The sequence below is a fragment of the Hirundo rustica genome, chromosome 3, assembly GCF_015227805.2.
Source record: "Hirundo rustica isolate bHirRus1 chromosome 3, bHirRus1.pri.v3, whole genome shotgun sequence".
NCBI classification, from domain to species: domain Eukaryota; kingdom Metazoa; phylum Chordata; class Aves; order Passeriformes; family Hirundinidae; genus Hirundo; species Hirundo rustica.
This window is the reverse complement of record NC_053452.1, coordinates 76,372,161-76,390,396: the sequence shown is the minus strand read 5'-3', so window position 1 is coordinate 76,390,396 and position 18,236 is coordinate 76,372,161. Positions and strand designations below refer to the sequence as shown.

At 40.5% G+C, this 18,236-nt stretch overlaps 1 protein-coding gene across 3 annotated transcripts in view; it reads right to left on the bottom strand.

The window, feature by feature from the left end:
- Positions 1–17,844, bottom strand: part of GPR63 (G protein-coupled receptor 63) — a 28,304-nt gene extending 10,460 nt beyond the window's left edge. For 2 of the 3 annotated variants that reach the window (XM_040060654.2, XM_040060656.2), the window contains exons 1-2: positions 17,583–17,844; positions 2,343–2,427 (exon numbers count right to left, since the gene is read on the bottom strand). The gene's annotated coding sequence lies outside the window, so the exon portion shown is untranslated. Of the gene's footprint in view, positions 1–2,342; positions 2,428–16,984; positions 17,046–17,582 lie in introns of those variants that run through there. The other variant, XM_040060655.2, reaches the window with a different exon arrangement.
- Between the last annotated feature and the right edge of the window lie 392 nt (positions 17,845–18,236).

Sequence of the window (18,236 nt, the reverse complement as noted above, 5' to 3'; positions counted from 1 at the left end):
TCGCAATGCTCTGTTTACACTCTGAGTATGAAATATCTGTGTGTAGTGCACACAGAATCTGCAGGCTCAGACATTGGTTTGGATTTACACTTACCTAACCTGCAGGCAATGCTCTTTCTTGGCTATCATCCTTCATGGAAGTGATTGACCAATTCAGCCAATAAACTCAAGAGGTTCCCCTCTGTTGACACCATATATATACATTTTTCTCCTCTTTTTTTTCTTCCTACTTAAAGGCTTTCTTCCACAAGCATGTACATGATTATTAAACACATGCCTCCACCCTTCTTCTTACCCTTCCAACTCCTCCAAAATCATGTAAAGATAGAAATATAAGATTAAAGAAACCAGTAAGATAATTTCACAGCAACAGCATTTCAGCTCTCACTCGTTCTTTGAGAAAGGCAGATCCTATAATTTCAAAGCCCCAGTCCTTGCTGAATGGTAATCACACAGCTTGTAAAAGACAACCATGCTTTGATAGTTTGAATGGGTAAATCTACTGATGGTCAGGTACTCAAGCAAGAGGCAGATAGGTGCATTTTTGTCACAGCATTCTCACTTTTGGAACATATACTCTCACAGATTCTTTTCAGATGCAAAAAAGCTTCATACCATACGATCACTTTTTTCAATTTCAGTGCCGAAATTTACTGTGTATGCACATTTTCTCTAAAGCAAGGTTCTCACTCACACACAACTTTCTTTTTATGGAACATAATAGACACAATTATTTCAATGAAGTACATACTTAAAGCTAAATAACACACAAATTTCATTCATCAAATATAATTACTGCTAGAACTATGGCGTCTGTTTTTAACAGCTTTAGAAGCTAAAAGGTTGCTGTTCAAAATTTGGATAGCATGCTCAACTGGAAATAAAGATTATATGTTATATGCAAAGCTGACATCAATCAAAGTCAGGAACTCCAAAAAAGACAAAGGAAGGAAAATAACCGTGCCATAATAACAGTTAAGTTTAACGCTGATCAGAACACACTATGAACAGCTGCCAAAATGTTCAGTGACTTAATAAATTTGTTTGCTAAAAGCAAGAACATATTGGCAGTACTGACCAGCACCAAGATTTCATCCAGCACATAAAAATCATTCTTATTCATAAATCTGAAGGCAACACTGCCTGGTACAGTGATCCTATTTCTTTGGGATATTTTAAGTGGTCCCAGAAGCTTCTGCATGCTTTATAGCTACTACCAATGGTTTTATTTTACAGGCAAACTTTGGCAAAAAATTATTTTTTGCAACATAAAAAATAGTTAAAAAGCAAAGTATTTTTAGGGGGAAAACAATAAAAAGAAGCATGAAGGACATGGGCTTATCTTGCTTTCAAAAGAATTTATGTTCCACAAGAAAATACTCAAGTATGAGCTCTCTGACACCACATGATTGTACAAAGCAGCCCAGGACATACACCCCTCTAAATACGAATCAAGCATTGTTTCCTATGCAATTAAGCACAGGCAGAACATGTTACAATGGAATCCTTTCTGCTAACACCAGTGAAAAGAATGAGTCAGAGCACAAAGCAGCAGGGACAATGTTCTTACTCACTTAAAAGGAACCAGCAGTTTTCAGTTTTAATACCTATTTACATATAACCTAAATTGAAACTAATCAACTACACTGCATGAGTAGATGACCCATAAAAGTATTCACAAGAGGCATTACTTTCATTTAGGAAATTGTTCTTTTTTCCACTCTATAAACACTGCTGTCGCAATTTTCATAGGAAAGTACTGTGGGAAACAGTCACCTCTGCTTTGGGTCATTTGGTACAACTAATTGCCCTCTCGATGATATTTCCTTATGACCTTAATTCAGAGAAGCATTAACTGTCAAGAAACGTCAGTCATGGTAATCATTATCACTGCTGTAAACCACAAATATTCAAAATGTAAAAAATAATTCTATTTTCTTAGCTCTTGGAAAAATCATGTTCTCAATTTGCAGATCATGTGAAAGTTCTTGGGCAGTTCTAGGTCCATTTCTAGTTCTGTCTTATTTCTCTTGACTTCTAACTTTCCCACTAGTCCAATGGTCACATTAACGATAATCATGATGAAGAGCTGAGTGAGCATTGTAGTACCCTGAATAAGAGTAAACAGTGAACATTATCAAAAACATACTATTTTAATTCGTAGTCTCCACCTAGTTATTAACATGCAACTAACAAGTTGAAAGCTCCCTAAAAGATTGGATTCCTAAATTTTAAATGGATCTTTGAATTATACATGCAATCACTATATGTCAGTGTAGCAAAAAAAAACAAAAACAACCAACCAACCAACCAAAAAACCATTACACAAAACCCAAACATACCAATCCAGACAGGTTCCCATGGAGAGCAGGAATCATAAGCCATCTTGTGCTGTTTTGTTCAGCTAATTATTCTCTTCCCAATAACCTGCCAAAAATAATAATAAAAAAAAAAAGTGACATATTTACACTCAAGGCAGGACAAGAGCAAAACTTTCCCTGTAATAAAACTTTAGTTTTATTGGGAGAAGTAGAATATGGTGTGTCACCTGAAGGAAGGCAGATTACATGCCCCCTTTCTGGCAGAAGGGATAGGAAGGACTAAGGCATGAAAGTTTCATCAAACCAAAGAGATCCTCAGCTATGCCACCTGTGGATCATAAGAATCTCACCATTTCATACGAGTATCTGTCAGGGCTGGAGTAACATGTCATTTCAGGTCTCATTCAGCTATGTTTATTTCACTTGTAGACAAGCACGCAGCGGCCAGCTACCAAAAGTCTTACTGGATCTATCAAAATAAATCCTTACCCTTAACCATGAGGACCCTAATCTTTATATCTTTAAAGATGCTCAAAACATTAACATTTAAATCTACTACTGAGCATCATAAAGAAGATCAATTTTCCCCAAACAGCAAAGATAACAGCACTGAAAAAAAAAAAAAGACAAGAAAACAGGTCTAGAGAGGACGAATAAATCATTGAAGTTTCAATGCAGGATCCCAGCACTTCCTTTACACATGCTTGTACCAATCAATCCTCATCACACTGCTAATATACCTCAGATAGCTAAATTGTTTCTGCAAACTGAGCCTAACACAGCTAAAAAGCTGCATATTCTATCATGAGTTCATGTGAGATTCAGTTACCATCAGGTATCATCAGTTCTTAACTGAGAATGTCAATTTTCAAGGTAACTTTTCCTTATACTCTTAAAAGGAAGGCATAAAATTTCAGTAAGCCTTGAAAACTGAGTCTATGTCACACTAATAGTTTTAAGTGACTTAATTAATTTATATATTTTTATATATATATATATCAAGAGGACAAATATATGGGACAGTTTACATGCTTGTTTTTAAGCAGCTACATAACTTAATTTCTGCAAGAATAAGCTTTAGGAGCATCTCAAAGTCACCTCCACACTGGAACAAAAGATATCAGGATCCTTCAGAAACAGGTTTCTAAATAAATGATGCACACAGGGGCTGAAGGACAAACGAGGCAATGAGTTGAAATGGGCTTCAGCAAGGGAAGCAGCAACAACAAGCTGCACTCTAAGAATGCCCACAATGTACTGACCCTTCCAATCATACAGTGCTGAGTTTCTGTATCTGCAGCCAACTCAACACGGACTTCAAACACCCAAAACATAAGGCTTGATTTGCCAGACTGGAGTCTGCTGAGACATCTGCCTTCCGCAGAACACATTATCTAGCCACAAGGGAAGCCGGTGTCTGAAAGATTTTTCTGATAATCTATTAGTACAAGTTGTTTTCCATAAGCACAAAAATTAGGTCTTTGCATTTATTCCACAGAACAAAGAGGGAAGGAAAACAATTCTCAGATATACATATGTATAAAAGAGATAAAATATAGCAATTGGATTACTACAGACATTCTCCATTTGGTTTGTTGCCTTTTTAGTGAGGTAAGTCATATAAACTGGTAGCCTTCTGCTTTCTGAAGTGTCAAAGAAGTGAACAGGTTTGCAAGGAGGCAGAAAACTACCAGGGGCCTGGACAAGATTAAATACTTCAATAACCTGCAAGATCTTTCCAACAGACAAGTGCATCCTCTGACACAAGAGCCATTTCCAATCTCTACCCAATCATGATCATAGGAAAATTCCCAACTCTCACTAAAATAAAACTGTCTTTAAATCAGCTTAGACAAGCATCTGAAACATCACAATGAACTAGGAAATTCTTTCACTCCAAGCCTCCAAGAAGGAAAAAAACAGAAGTACTTTTTTAAAGTGAATCTGTAAAATTTTGTTAAATTGGAGTACCTTGCAGAGCTTGCTGGGCAAGACTGCTTTGGGTAGTTTTCTGTTGACAGGTAGGGGTTAACACTGTTTCATAATGAAATTCCTTTTTTTTCACTCCATTATAAATGATTAGTCAGGCTTTTTTCTAAGAACAGAGGGAAAAAGCTTTTGTAACCCTTCATGAAATTTGAGTGCAAGGACTCCTGATCCTGCAAAGAGCTCTACTTGTGGAATTACAATCTTGATGATATCAGCATTCAGACTTGGCAGAGCTACTGAAGGGGCAGTCCTGACCTTTTCCTCCTTCATTCACTCATTCCTGAACCCAGCTCCCAAAGTAGAAGGAATAAACTGGACTCAAACAGACCCTGGCAAACAAATTTAAAAGCTTCACATTTCTGGCCTGAAGCTGTAAGATGCTGGGGAACACAGACCAAGGCTTAAGATGCAGATTTAACTTCTACATACTAAGAGGTATTTTAATTCCAGACAGTCACTCCCGTGCCACAAGCAAGAATGGTGCAAAACCTGTACTTACTGATGATCTCAGAAAAATCTGCATCTCTAATTTGATTCCCCAAACCAGGAGCTGTCATTTCCAAAGAACTGAAATACTGGAACTAAAATCACAAAGATCTTAAACATAATTAAACTTAAAGGTGTTTCCCACAAGTATTCAGATTACATTAAAAACTTCGCAAGAGCCTAGAGAAGATAAGAAATATTATGAAATTGCTTTTCAAATGAGCCGTAATTTTGTTAGATACTTTACTGACAATTCTCTGTGTCTCCTCATGCCTTGTGTATAGCCATATTTTATCAAGTTTTCCTAACATTTTCTTGGGATACTAAGTCAAACCACAGGCAACAATGAACTGAGATACCAAAAGCTTACCTCCTTCACAAGAGTCAGTCCATCATAAGATAATTACCAAGTAAAAAAGTCCACTTCAAGTCAAAAAGCTTTAAGAGAGTTGTCCTAAGGCTATTTTGGCTTTTCAACTACAGAAACTCCTCCACTAATATTCTCAGAATGAAAGACTGAGCTCTGTGAAAATGTTCCACCTTCATATACCTTAAGGTAAAGATCTAAAGGCTCTTTGCATTACATCATTCTTATCGCCTCTACAGTGCCCCAGTATACCCAACATACACTACTGCATTGCCTTCTGCTAAAAACAGGGGAAGAGGAATTTTTTTGTCAGTAGTTTGGACAACAGCTGTTGCACATTGTCTTCTTTTGTAAGCGAGGGCTTACAAAATTCAGCTTATAAAAATGGTAATGCCAGCAGCAGCACTCTACACTGGTGGAATTTAAGCTGTCTCTCCCAGAGAAAAAGATACCTGTTTCTTGAAACAAAATTTATTTTAACAAAAATTCATCTCTTTATAAAAAGATGCAGGGATGCTAATGAAAAGGTGATTACAATGACCAGAAGTGTACACCCTTCATATAGTGCGCTACCCACAAGTTCCTGGGATTTGATTTAGCTCTCAGGGCAAAGCAATTAGCCCTGCTTCTGCTTTTCCCTCAGGGATTCAGGACATGCAAGAGCCATGTTCTGTGCCTGCCCAGGAGTCTTGCTGCTGCGATACAGCTGTTATGAATCTCACTTCTTGGTCCTTGGCTCACATGGAAGAGGTGCTGGTACCAAGTTAAATGAGGCGACTCCCACTCACAGCATCCTGCTCTGAGAGTGCTCAAAGGCTGCAATGGCAATATTTGGCTGAGAATTTAACAAATATTTACTTTACATGCCTATTTATATTATAACCTTTCTTCTCATATATATACACATACATTTCCAATACTTATTATCATCTCTATTCAACCAAAGGCAAACATAAAGTGCTTAATACAAGAAAATAATCTAAGTTATAAGGTTCCTTTGATTTTTTTCCCCAAATTTACCCTACACTTTGCTTTTGGTCTAAATTAGTCTATTAAAAATCAGCTATATGTTACAATAGTAACTTACTTTTCCTAATACAGAAACAGAGAATAAATAAATGATCAAATTCTTGACAGTTACCTGTGTCATCTAATTGATTTGATAGCTTCAGAATTATTTCTGGTCATGTCAACCAACTGGAATAAAACTTTTAAGACAGCAACTATTTTGGAGAAACAATCCTAGTCAGAAATCTATTCACACTAGAGATTAAAAGACAATTAAATTAAGACTTCCCATCTGGACAACTCTCAGGGTGAGATGATGTACTACAGACATTCAGACCCTACGCAATACAGGCACTAACAACTTCTGTACAGACCCAACAAGCAGGGCTTGTAACCTGCATCCCAAGGAGATAAAAAAACTCATTACATTTGCAAACCAAAAACACTTAAATGAGCTAATCGGATGATTTTTAAAGCACACATTTTTTTCATGTAATACAAGAGATCGGTACTTCAATTTTTTCCTGGGCTTTTTAATTATAAAAATGCAAAGCAAACAAATATGTGCATCAACTGAAGAATTCAAATCCTTTCCAGGAACACTTTTTGAAAGTACCTCACAATTCCTTGTTACAAATAAATTTACAGTTAATCAAAGGGATTTTGTACTACTCATTAGTTCTGTGCTACTTGGGACCTTTTAAGTAAGCAGAGGATCAAATCAAATGCCTTCCATAGACAGTTACAGCAGTTCTGAGTTCACAAACTTCATATTTAAGAAGGGTTTCTTTCCATAGAAAAGCTCCTTCAGTAATAAGTTAGGGATTTTCACACTATTTTTAAAAAGTAGAGAAATAAAAATCCAAAAATCTGAAAAAACACACACACCCAAAAAGAACAACAAACCAACCAACCAAAATAAACCACTGAAAAATAAAAACATCCCAAATCCTTCAAACCTCCAAAGAGAAGTATTACCTTACCAGAAAGGTGTAATCCCTTATTTCCTGTTGTCTTCCACTTTGGTAGCTAAAGATCATATTTCCCTACTCAGCCAAAGGCTGTTTAAGTATGCTCAACTTACGAATTCTGCAAATAGTAACTGTGTTTCTTCAGTTACAGAGAACTTCATTTAGCCTTGATTTAGATATGACATTGAACCTGAGAAAATGCTGTAGGGAATTTATCATCCTGCACCCAGGATAACTTTAAATAGCATAAATATAATATATAAGTTCTAATTCAATTACAACTACTCTGTAAAAGCTGAAAGATTCAGACCAAGAGAAGCCTTTTAAAACACCGCAACACACAAAAGTAAGAAACGACTCAAAGTTGCGGGCATGATTTATAGGAAAACAAGTGCAATGACATCTGCCTTGATATCAGAAAATTAAACCCTGGCCTCTATGCTCTCTGTAAATCTCTTTATAGACCTCAATGATACTACTGAAATTAACAGTATTCAACATAAGACATAAAAAACCAACACAGATAAAATCAGAAGTAAAGCTTCTCCTATATTTTCAACTCAGCAGAAAAAAAGAAAAAAGCTCTGTATCAACAGCCTCTCATGGGTCCTACTGCTCTTCCCACCACACAATGAGCACACAGAGAGTGACTTATAGGAAAGATTCAAGGCATCAGGAACACCCAGCCACCATGACAATTAAACTTGCTCAGTTCCAAAGCCCCTCAGCAAAGGAGCAATTATAGAGGAAAAAGTTGTTTTACATGCCATGAAGTTCTAGTCTGTGCCTAGCAACAGTGTTTCATGACTCCAGCGAAAAGACAGTGGCAGATCCTGATCTGTATGCAAACTGACGTGACAGTTGACAGCACTTATATAAATACAATAAATCCAGTCATTTGACAATCATGGAGAGAAAAGTTATAGTGCAATCTCCACAAAGATCTCTGATCTTTTTCTGTCTACCTGGCAGAAAAAAACAGAAACAGTTCTCTTAAACATACGCTAACAGTTCAAACACTGCATGTTGAGAAGGTTTAACACTGCTGGAACAATGACACATTTTCCAGAATGTGTTTTACTGGAAACAGTTTAACTTCAATTCACAACACATAGAATGGAAATTCTACCAACCACCTGTACAAACCTGAAAACGTTCCTCAGCCTTCCACTTCATATTTAGCTTACAAACTATCTTTGCTTGTCAAGTTCTTACCATTTTCAGTCTTTCCAAGAGCTCTCCAGACCTTTTTGTTACAGAAGTAGCTAAAGCAAATTTCTGAAGCTCCAAAGACTGAACCATCACCTGTTCTCCTCCCAGACCACCTTATCAATAGGAGAGGTTTCTGTCTGCCCTGCAGGCTCAGCTTACTTTAGTCTTTATCTCTATTAGCTGCATGCTTAGCTAGAATGGCTCAAGTATGCTTGCCCTTTTCACTGATAAGGGAAAAAACCCACAAGAACACCACCATTGCAGTATCACTCATTAACCCTGGTCTGGAAACCTGATACATTTTCAGCAAAAGCACTAGGAAAAAAAGAGTCAGTTATCTTCTCAGGCAGAGCAAGCATCAAAACCACAATTCATTAATTCCCTTGCTCTGAGCAACTTCATGTACATGTATCAAATAGCTGTAGTATAGATGTTTATACATGAAGGTCAAAACCTGTAACTTCACCAGGTCTGTAGAAGCTCTGTTCTTTCCCAAGTACTCTGAAGCAACTCAGCTCACTTCATCATATCAGGTTTTCAGTCAGACCATACTGCTGCCAGGTCTTTAAACACAGTTATCCATCCACTAGCCAGTAGTTTGAATGATTATTTTAGAACCTGTTTCACTGTACAGCTTCTGTTCATTTTCCAATTTCCATAGCAAGTTTTTGTTCAGTGACCCTCAAGGCAGGTAGTTTGAGTGGGAAGTTAAGGTACCCTTTGTAAATACTAACAAAGCCATGAAAATTAATGAACCATACAGGAAATCAACTTCTCATCACATCATCTAGCTACCCACCTAAATGAGTTTAAAATACCAGCTTCAAGCAGTCTGATATTCTAGGGACACCCAGTTGCCACTTCATTTATAGTCTGTTTCCTTAGCAACACTATAATCCATCTGGCTGCAGAAAGCTAAATTCTCAAACCATATCCTCCTGTACACCGGAAATAGGCCCAAAACCATTTATATTTTAAACAGTCATCGTGATTACTGAGCATATAAATGAATCTGAAAAGGCGATAATGTCCTTAAAACACACGCGCAAATTCTCGCTGCTCTAGTTTGAAAAGCTGCTTCCCATACTGAGAATATCTTCCACCAAGAGTTACAGAATTGAAAATACTTCATCTTTGTCTCACCATGTCCAGTTAAAGAGGCCTTCAGAACTGCACCTGGTCAACCAGTTCTCTTAAGACTTTTCAAAGAGAAGTAAATTGCAAGATCTAGGATGCAATGCCATTAATGGCAGCCAAAAAAGCCTGATGAAAGTTGATCACGTTAGAAAGTAGAGCCACTTATCTTAAAAGTACTTACTCTTCAACTTTTTGTATCTAAAACTATAAACATCATCTACACTAACTAGACTAAAAATCCAGTCCACAACAGCAACTTTAAACATTAAGAGTGTAAAAATAACAGGTTCAAAATATTCAGGAAAACCAGGTTAAGAACTGGAGGGTAACTGGCAATTTCCCAATGAACTGGGTAACATCAGACCTTCTATCACCAGAATGAATGGATACAACTTAAAACCACAAAATGTATCTTAAACATGCACTGCTTTGAATGAATTTGGCAACTTCAACTTTGCAAAGGATATTCTACATATCTAGTCACGTAGAATAGAATCACCACCGCCTGTATCTCCAAGACTCATCAACAGCAAGCCAGTTTTTAACTCACAGAATACCTCCGGCACACAGGGAACCATTCCAGTTCTGCACAACTTTGCGTGACTCAGCTGTACAGCGGTGGCACACAAGCCCACATTGCCTACCCTGCTAACAGCAATGACAAGAGATTTGAGCAAGCTGAGCAATGAAGTGGGTAGGCCTTTTGGCCACGGCTGGCAAAACTGGCAAGTGCTTATCAATATGAAGCCCCAACCTCAGACCTTAGGGAAGTCTGTTTCCTTATCAGCATCTGGTTTTACACACACCATCCCCCTATTCCTTTTCTTCCTGCTAGGGCTGATACTGATCTCACCTAATTTCAACACAGCTTTGAGGTAACCACATAAGCTTACTCAGCAGTCAGACAGAACATGCATTTCTGGAAAGTGAATTCACCTAAACAATTCATGTATCTATTTTATTTCTCTTTATTTTGTAACAGTACTGTATATAAACACCTCTGGGTACCTATAATGGCCTGCACATGTCTGCCTGAAAATCTAACTCATGCTTCTACGTAAGAGCAACATAAATCCTTAATAGGTATATTCTGCAATTCTGTAGTCTCAGCAAACTACAGAAATTGCCCTGTCAGCAGCTGACACCAGCCTCCTAACAGAGGGATTCATCAGGACTCTCCTCCCTGGAGTTAAGATGCTGGGATCCTCAGTGTGCTCTGGAGCTTGCCAGGATCCCACAAACACCACAACAGAATCAACATTCCCATCATTTCAGAAGTGTGAAATCTTGGAAGACCACCAAAGCAGCTGGTCAGCCTCTGACCCAATGCCTAATTCACACTCCTTTATACTGGCATCAAGAAACAATCTGATTATTTATTCAAATAGCTACATAACCAAGAACAGAGAAAGACTTTGCAAACAGTGCAAAAAACCCAGAGAGAATATTCCAGGGCTATTTTATTTTCAGCCTTGCTGATAATAGCTTTAAGTGTATCACCGTATTGGCAGTGTACCACGAAGATGCCTTTTCAAGTCTATCATTTGTGGCGGCCTTGAAAACACACATTTAATCCACTCCATTTGGATCTGACGGTTTAACAGCATAAGTGCTATTACCTGAGATTTCATGCTTTGATTTGTTATCTCCAGAAAAGATGAATGCAGTCGGAAATTGCCTTCTTATCAAAATGAAGGGAACGGGGAGGGAAAACACTCCTAACTTCAGTCAGCAAATGCACTCAACCCCATCCCTAGCATCACAATAAATGCAACGGATACTTCTGACAGCAGATGCAGATGTCCCAATATCAGTAATGCATTGTACAACTTCTCCCTGTCATAAATACTCTCAACATGCCTTTATGAGGCATTATCAAATATTGCCAAATTTCTTTTAAATGTCACCTCCTTATCATAAGTGACACACTTGGAGCTTGAGCAGCCATGCTGAATGAATTCAGCCGTGTAAAGGATAGAATTAGCTTTTCTCAGCTCTACCAACTCACAAACCCTTCAAACCAGAAATAAGGCATGTGGTGGGAGGCATCACTGCAATTCAGCTGATTTTGCTTCAAAAATAAAGAAGTAGTTCCTTTCCAGGCTACATGATTTTCCCAGAGTACTCAAGCAAATGAAGGTCTGGGGTGCTAGTGGGCATGTGTTCACTGAGCGAATGGAAGCACAAATACAGCATACACATCTTCTATGTTTCATAACGTGACTTTAGCTAGATTTGGGAAGTTTGGATTTTTGTTTGGAGATTTACTTTGGTTCCTAAAGTCATTTTGGTAATAGGATAAAGCACAGGAAATTTGGATATGAATTTTAAATCACTATCTGCACTTTGGAGTTCATATATGCAAAAGCATATGAACATACAGTTAATAATATCAAAATACCGTGTGTATATGTTCAATGCTTTTAAACACATCCACAAGTTTCACATAAGACTCAAGAAAATGGTCTAGAGAAAATTCAGAAGTGACAACTGACAGAAGAGTCAAAATCAAAATGATCATGTAATAAAAGGCTTGTTGGAGTATTATCTACTGAAAAAAAGAACTTAATCAGGATATATAACGTGTCTTCAAATTACATTTCAAGTCTTTGACAAAAAGAAAGTAATCTCTATTTTTCACAATATACCTGTGTCTGTCTATCATTATACAAAATGAATGTTGTACAATCCTTTGAAAGGGACAATTCTATGAATTACAGCATTGATGAGGAAAACTAGTAGCAATAACCACTTCTGAGTAGTATCAGGTTTTGAAGTTCTAAGACAGCTTTAGAAAGACAGGATTATTATTTCACAATTTGCATTAAAAACACAGGCTTTTTCTTCTGCTTGGTTGCATGGTTTTCCCCTTGCGCTCAAAGCAATCAAAACCGACCACCTCATGTTTGTGAAATCTTCTGCCCCCATCCCATCATTTTTTTGCCTGTTTAAAAGGGAGGATAACTTGCACAAGACAGTAGGGCTATGAAGATAATTTAACTTTTCCTAAAGAGCTGAGATACAGAGGTGAACATCACCATAAAAGAAATACACATTGAAGTTAATTATTAAGCATTCAGAATATGCTGCAAGTTAGACATGTCATCATATACTGAGCAATGACAAGAAAATAAAGGACTGGAAAAGTGATCACTAAAAATTAACCTCACCTAAACGTAGCTGTCCTGAAAGCTGGATAGAAAGGCTAAGAGCCATTGAGACTCTAATGATACAAAGCAGAGAGACACTGAGCAACTAATACAGCCATAGGCAGAATAAACTACTTTCTGAACAGCCTTATTTTTCTCCCCACCGACTGTGCCTAAAAGGCTAGTTGAGACTTCCTCAGTGTCAGTGTAGTACTCTGCAGATAATTTCTAACAGAGCCCTCAAAAGCAGCCTGCAGTCAGTGGGTTTAAATTTGCTATGCAGGGGTCCATACACCTAACAAGGTGGGAAAAAAAATTACACGATGACATAGCTGGCTTTCTGAAGCCCAGCTTAAAGACTTAGATTTATCTCCTAAACCACCAGCATCTATTCACTAGACACTATGAGGCAGTCTCCTGATGGAAAATACAATGCATGATCATGTGTGAGAAAGGAGAAATTTCAAACATCTAATCTGTTTCAAAAAGCAAGGCTAGCAAAAGACTTTTCTTTTGCCCCATAATCAAAAAAGTAATCCAACTGATTTGATCAGCCTGTTACTGAATAAGGTGTGCAACCATGGCTGGAACAGAATTGTTTTTTATATACTTGGCAAAAGTTATCTATATTCCTAACAGAAAGTGTGCTATTAAGCATTAGAAAAATATTTGTTGCTTTTAAGAGCACAAGAACCTCATTCTTCTTGGAGGGTCACAAAAAAGGACCAGGACAATCGACACAAGCTACAGTATAGTTACTTCAATTAGGCCTTAAGGAAAAGACTTCATCATGACAGTGGTCAAACACTGGAACAGGTTACTCACACAGGCTGCGTAATATTTAAAACTCAAGTGGACGTGACCCTGAGCAACCCCATCTAACTTTCAACCAGACTCAGCTCTGAGCAGAGTGGTGGCCAACATGACCTATGGAGGTCTCTTCTAATCTCAATTATTCTGTAGTTCTATGCCCCAGCCTCAGTTCACCTAGGTTATAACAGTGATAATTTCATCACAACAGTCTGCAAAATCCAGGCACTGGATATGAAAGCTAGTTTCCCCTTTGCTTTCTAGACCTGATCTGCTTGGCCAGCTAACCTGACCCATGCAACTATAGGGCTGCACACTAGATTAGGATAAAATAGTCACATTGGCCAAATGAAGTGACTAGCAACTACAAATTATCAATTAAAACAACAAAGCAAAGGATGTGGCAGAAAAATGTAGAAAGCAGCAGGGCAATAAGCCCAGGAAGAAATGTGTAAATAAAATATTGCAGGGAAAACAATGGTAAAGTCACCAGACAGCTTCGCCCTGTGGCCAACAGAATGGGAACTGTGCATCAAAGCTTCAAGTCAGCTATATTATATTACATAAAAATTAGGAGGTAATGTGGGTTATTTCATAACAGATGTATAAAGGCTGCTATCTCTCTTCATTGTCAATCCACCCATGGATCACGACCTACCACTACATTTTAGAAAGTTACAGCCTGAGCCATTTAGAGATTCTCACTCTGCTAAGGACATCAGGAATGATCAAAGATACCCCAGAAAAAATACACCATTTGCTTCTATTTCTTTAAGGAGTAAAAAAAAAAAAGCACTGAGAAAATTACACACCCAAAAACTATGTTAAAAATTAAGGTTTGAAAGCTCTGAAGACTTGAGAAGCAGCAGCTAAACCCTGTGACTTCAATTAAACCCTGTGACATAGGCTTTAACTACATGACTAAATACCACTTATCCACATAGAATCCATCTTCTTTCAGAAGGTGCATTGCTCACCAAGATGAACAAGTGTTCAAAACCTTGCTTTCTCCACAATTATTGTGTGTCACCATGTTACATTTAACCAACATGATTCAAGCCTTACTTTAGTAACTACAAGGAGGAGAAAATTCAGGAGAGATGCAAATGTCATAACCGTTCACTAATTTTGGTTGTCTTATTTGAGATGCAAAGCATTCTGAAAAAAATTGGATCCTAGAGGTATAAGGCACAGTTCCCACAGGTCATATCATCACTACTTCAAAGCTTTAAATTTCCAAGCTCTTCTGTGCTTGTGTGGTCTTGATAATATTCTTTTAAACACAGCTTGTGTATAATAAACATCTAGATTGAGGTAAATTAGGTTACAGTTATGCAAGAGATTTCTCAAAGTGCCATTCAAACCAGTGGGACTCCTCAGATACCTCCAACACATGTTTAAATGTAACTATACCTTACCGAATGAGTGCTTTTATACAGGCAGGGGAAGAAAAAAAATTTTTTTTAAAAAAAACAAAACAAAACAAAAAAAACCCTCACCTTTCTCCTTAACTACACCCAGAAATAACTCAATATTAAAAATTGTAATTTATGAGATTTTTTTCATTCTAATGAAATCAACAAGAATTTCACTGTGCCAAGCTGCCTGTTTGGGAAAGTACTTTAGAGCATTAACCCAGTCCCATCATGCACTTCAGGCCTACATAAATATCTAAATACTATCCTCAGCTGGAAATGAGATGGTTAAACAATTTTCCTATTCAAGTTCAAACTGTCCTACTAGCTAGGTTAGCAAAATAAAGATTGCCAGCAAATTACAGAGATAAAAAGTACACCGTTCCATTAAAGTATTTTATATGTCTATGAGAGGCAGCACGACCTGACCATTTTTGACCTGAAACTCTACTTCTGGATGCTAAAGCAGGATTTCTTAGATGATAGTTACACTTCCTCTTCCCTCACCTCATTTTTACCAACTAAGTCTGACATCCTTTGGAGCATTAAAAAAAACCCCAAACCGAACTTGCTCTGCTTAACCTGCTACTTGTGACAAAGTAATTATGGAAGTTTCATGTGAGTGCAGGCCATGGACCTCCACACCTAGCCATCAGGACTTCTTATGGACATGCAGTGCCCTGACAGCACATTCCCAGAAAGCCAGAACAAGTCATGTAAGCCTCTTCCTGGTCCTCTTTAGCTCTCCCTTATGGACAAGTGGGAAAAGCACCAAGCCTTCACCTACTACTCCCTCTTCACACACATGCACAAGCAGAGAAAAAAGGAAGAAAGCAGCCCTGTAATTTCTAAGCAGCTGACTATGAAAAGCAGTGTTTTATAGCGCCAGAGATCATCAATGCAGGGAAGTCAGATCACTACAATTGAGTAGAGTTAAGGGAGGCTACCTGCAGATAGACTATGATACAGAGACTATGTCCACACCAGTAAACCAAGCAATGCCAGGAATCATTCCCTGGAAATGGAATTCACTGTCACACAGACCGCTGAGCTGCCACGCGCCAGCACAGCATCCTTCTAACACAGGCCAGCTACAGGTCTCCCACGCAAATTTCCTGATCTGGAAGGCAAGAGAATTAAACAGCATTGACAAGGCCTAACCCACAGCACTTAGCTTCAGAACCAGAAAATGGTCTTGGGTGCATTTCATTAACTGCAGAGAAGCAATCACAGCCTCGCCAAGCTTTATCTGCTATTATTCCTAGAGGAATATTTTAAAAGTGGCAAATGCAATGATGAAGCACACAAGCAATGCCCGACCAGCAGCACCTGACAAAAGTCACCTACGCATTGTGACACACAAGAAGAAAATCAGAAACTTGTAGATTTCATCTTGCCTTCCTCCTGTTTCCTCTGATTAGGCAGAGATTGCATATGAACTTCTAATTTGTCACTTAAAAAAAAAAAAAAGTTTTATACATTTAGAATGCGTTCTTATAGTAAGGCTACTCTCTGAGAAAGGAGGAAAACAAAAAACCCACATTTGACAACTGACAATACGCAGCTATTCTGTTTTACCAATCTTGACACAAATCTCTTCGACATTTCTTTGTATTTTCAGTTTACTTGAAATGGTCTATTTAAAACTGCCCTTTTCATAATCTGATGCCTCTGACGCCTTTGCTCTAATGTTAGAACGTGCAAATATGTCTCACAGAAAATGCATTATGCAAAACCTATTTGCCACTGCTTGGACAGTCATTATCCATTTCAGTAAGGACAAGCAATTCTTGGGCATGGTTCTAACTTTCCAGCCATGCCTAGCTCTGACCACTGAAAATTCCTACGTTACCTATATCTTCCTGTAAATGAACTGTTTCCGTGGAAAAGTGTTTTTGTTAAATTACAAGAAAAACTTTATCACATGCTTTGTTATATATATATATATATATATACACTAGGCTGCACTGTATCATTTGACTTTTACAAAACAAGTTTGGAAAACCATGTGGCGCACCCAAACAAAAATTACACACTCCTTTAAGCAGATGAAAAACAATCAAAACCAAGCGAGACGCTTCTATTTCTTTTGTCCAGGAGCGACACACACACACCGTACCGAACCGGCAGGTTCAAGAGTTGAGCACAAGCATCTGCCTGACGAGCAGGTGACAGCAAGCAGACAGCTCCCCCGTGCCTCTAAGCAGCGTTCCGGAGAGCCGGTCCCGGGGAGCCGAGGGGAGCCAGGCCCCCTCCCGGGACGGAACCCCGGCCGGAAGCGCGGCCCCCGCGCCCGGCCCCACCGCCGCCGGGGGCGGAGGAAGCCCCCCACAGGCGGCTCCACGGGCCGCGGGACGCGGCCGAGAGCGCCCACCCGGCTCCGGCAGCGCTCCCGCCCCCACTGCCCGCCGACGGCTCCGGCGGCCCCGCCGGGAGAAGAGGCGCCCGGCTCCCGGTGCCCACGCAGCCTCCTCGGGGCGCCGACCCCCGAGCAGTGCCGGCCCACGGACACGGATTCCCGAGGCTAGAACGCATTCCCGATGGCGGGACCGCGGCCGGGGGAAGCGGCAAAGCCGTGGGCGCTCCCCGCGGTCCTCAGCGCAACTCTCTCCCCGTTCCCGCCGCCCGTCCCGCCGCCCCTCGGCCGGGCATAGCGGCAGCCGGTCCCGCGGAACTGCCGCGGCCGCGGCGCGACGCCGCCGCTCGCCTCGCCTCACCTCACGGTGTGGCCGGAGCCCTGCGGAGCCGGGCGCAGCACAAGCCCGGCCTGAGCCCATCCCTCCGGGAAGTTTCCTGCCATCACAGCGGTCGGGGAAAACAAAAGCTTCAAAGCCGGGAGAGGGAGGAGAAGGAGCAAGGGCAGCGCAAGCAGAGAAGTGAGGGGCATTGCTCTCTCGCCGCGCCGCTGCCCTCGGCTGCCGACTCCCGCGGAGGGCAGCCCGCTCAGCGCCGCCTCTCCATTTGCTTCGGCCACGGCTCCGCTGCCCGGGCAGCGCTGCGGAACCGGCGGACCGAGGAGCAGGCAGGCGAGCCGGCGCCTCCCTGCCTTCCCTCCTCTCCGTCCGTCCGTCCCTGCCCGCCCGCCGGCAGCGCGCCCCGCACCGCCCGTCCCGCCCGCCGCAGAGCCGCCGAGCCCCGCCCGCGCCGCGGCTCCGCCTCCCGGGGGCGCGCGCACGCTCCGGCCGAGCGGCTCCCGCCGCCCCCGGCGGCCGTGGGCGCTTCCCGGCGGAGCGGCCGCGCCGCCCCCGTGCCCCCCTCCCGCGGGCGGCGCAGGCTGGGCTCGGCAGAGCCGCAACACCCCTGTGTCATTTCTCACCGCCTAGCGCCGAGCAGGCTGTTCCTGTAAAGTTCCAGGCGTCTCCTTAAAAAAT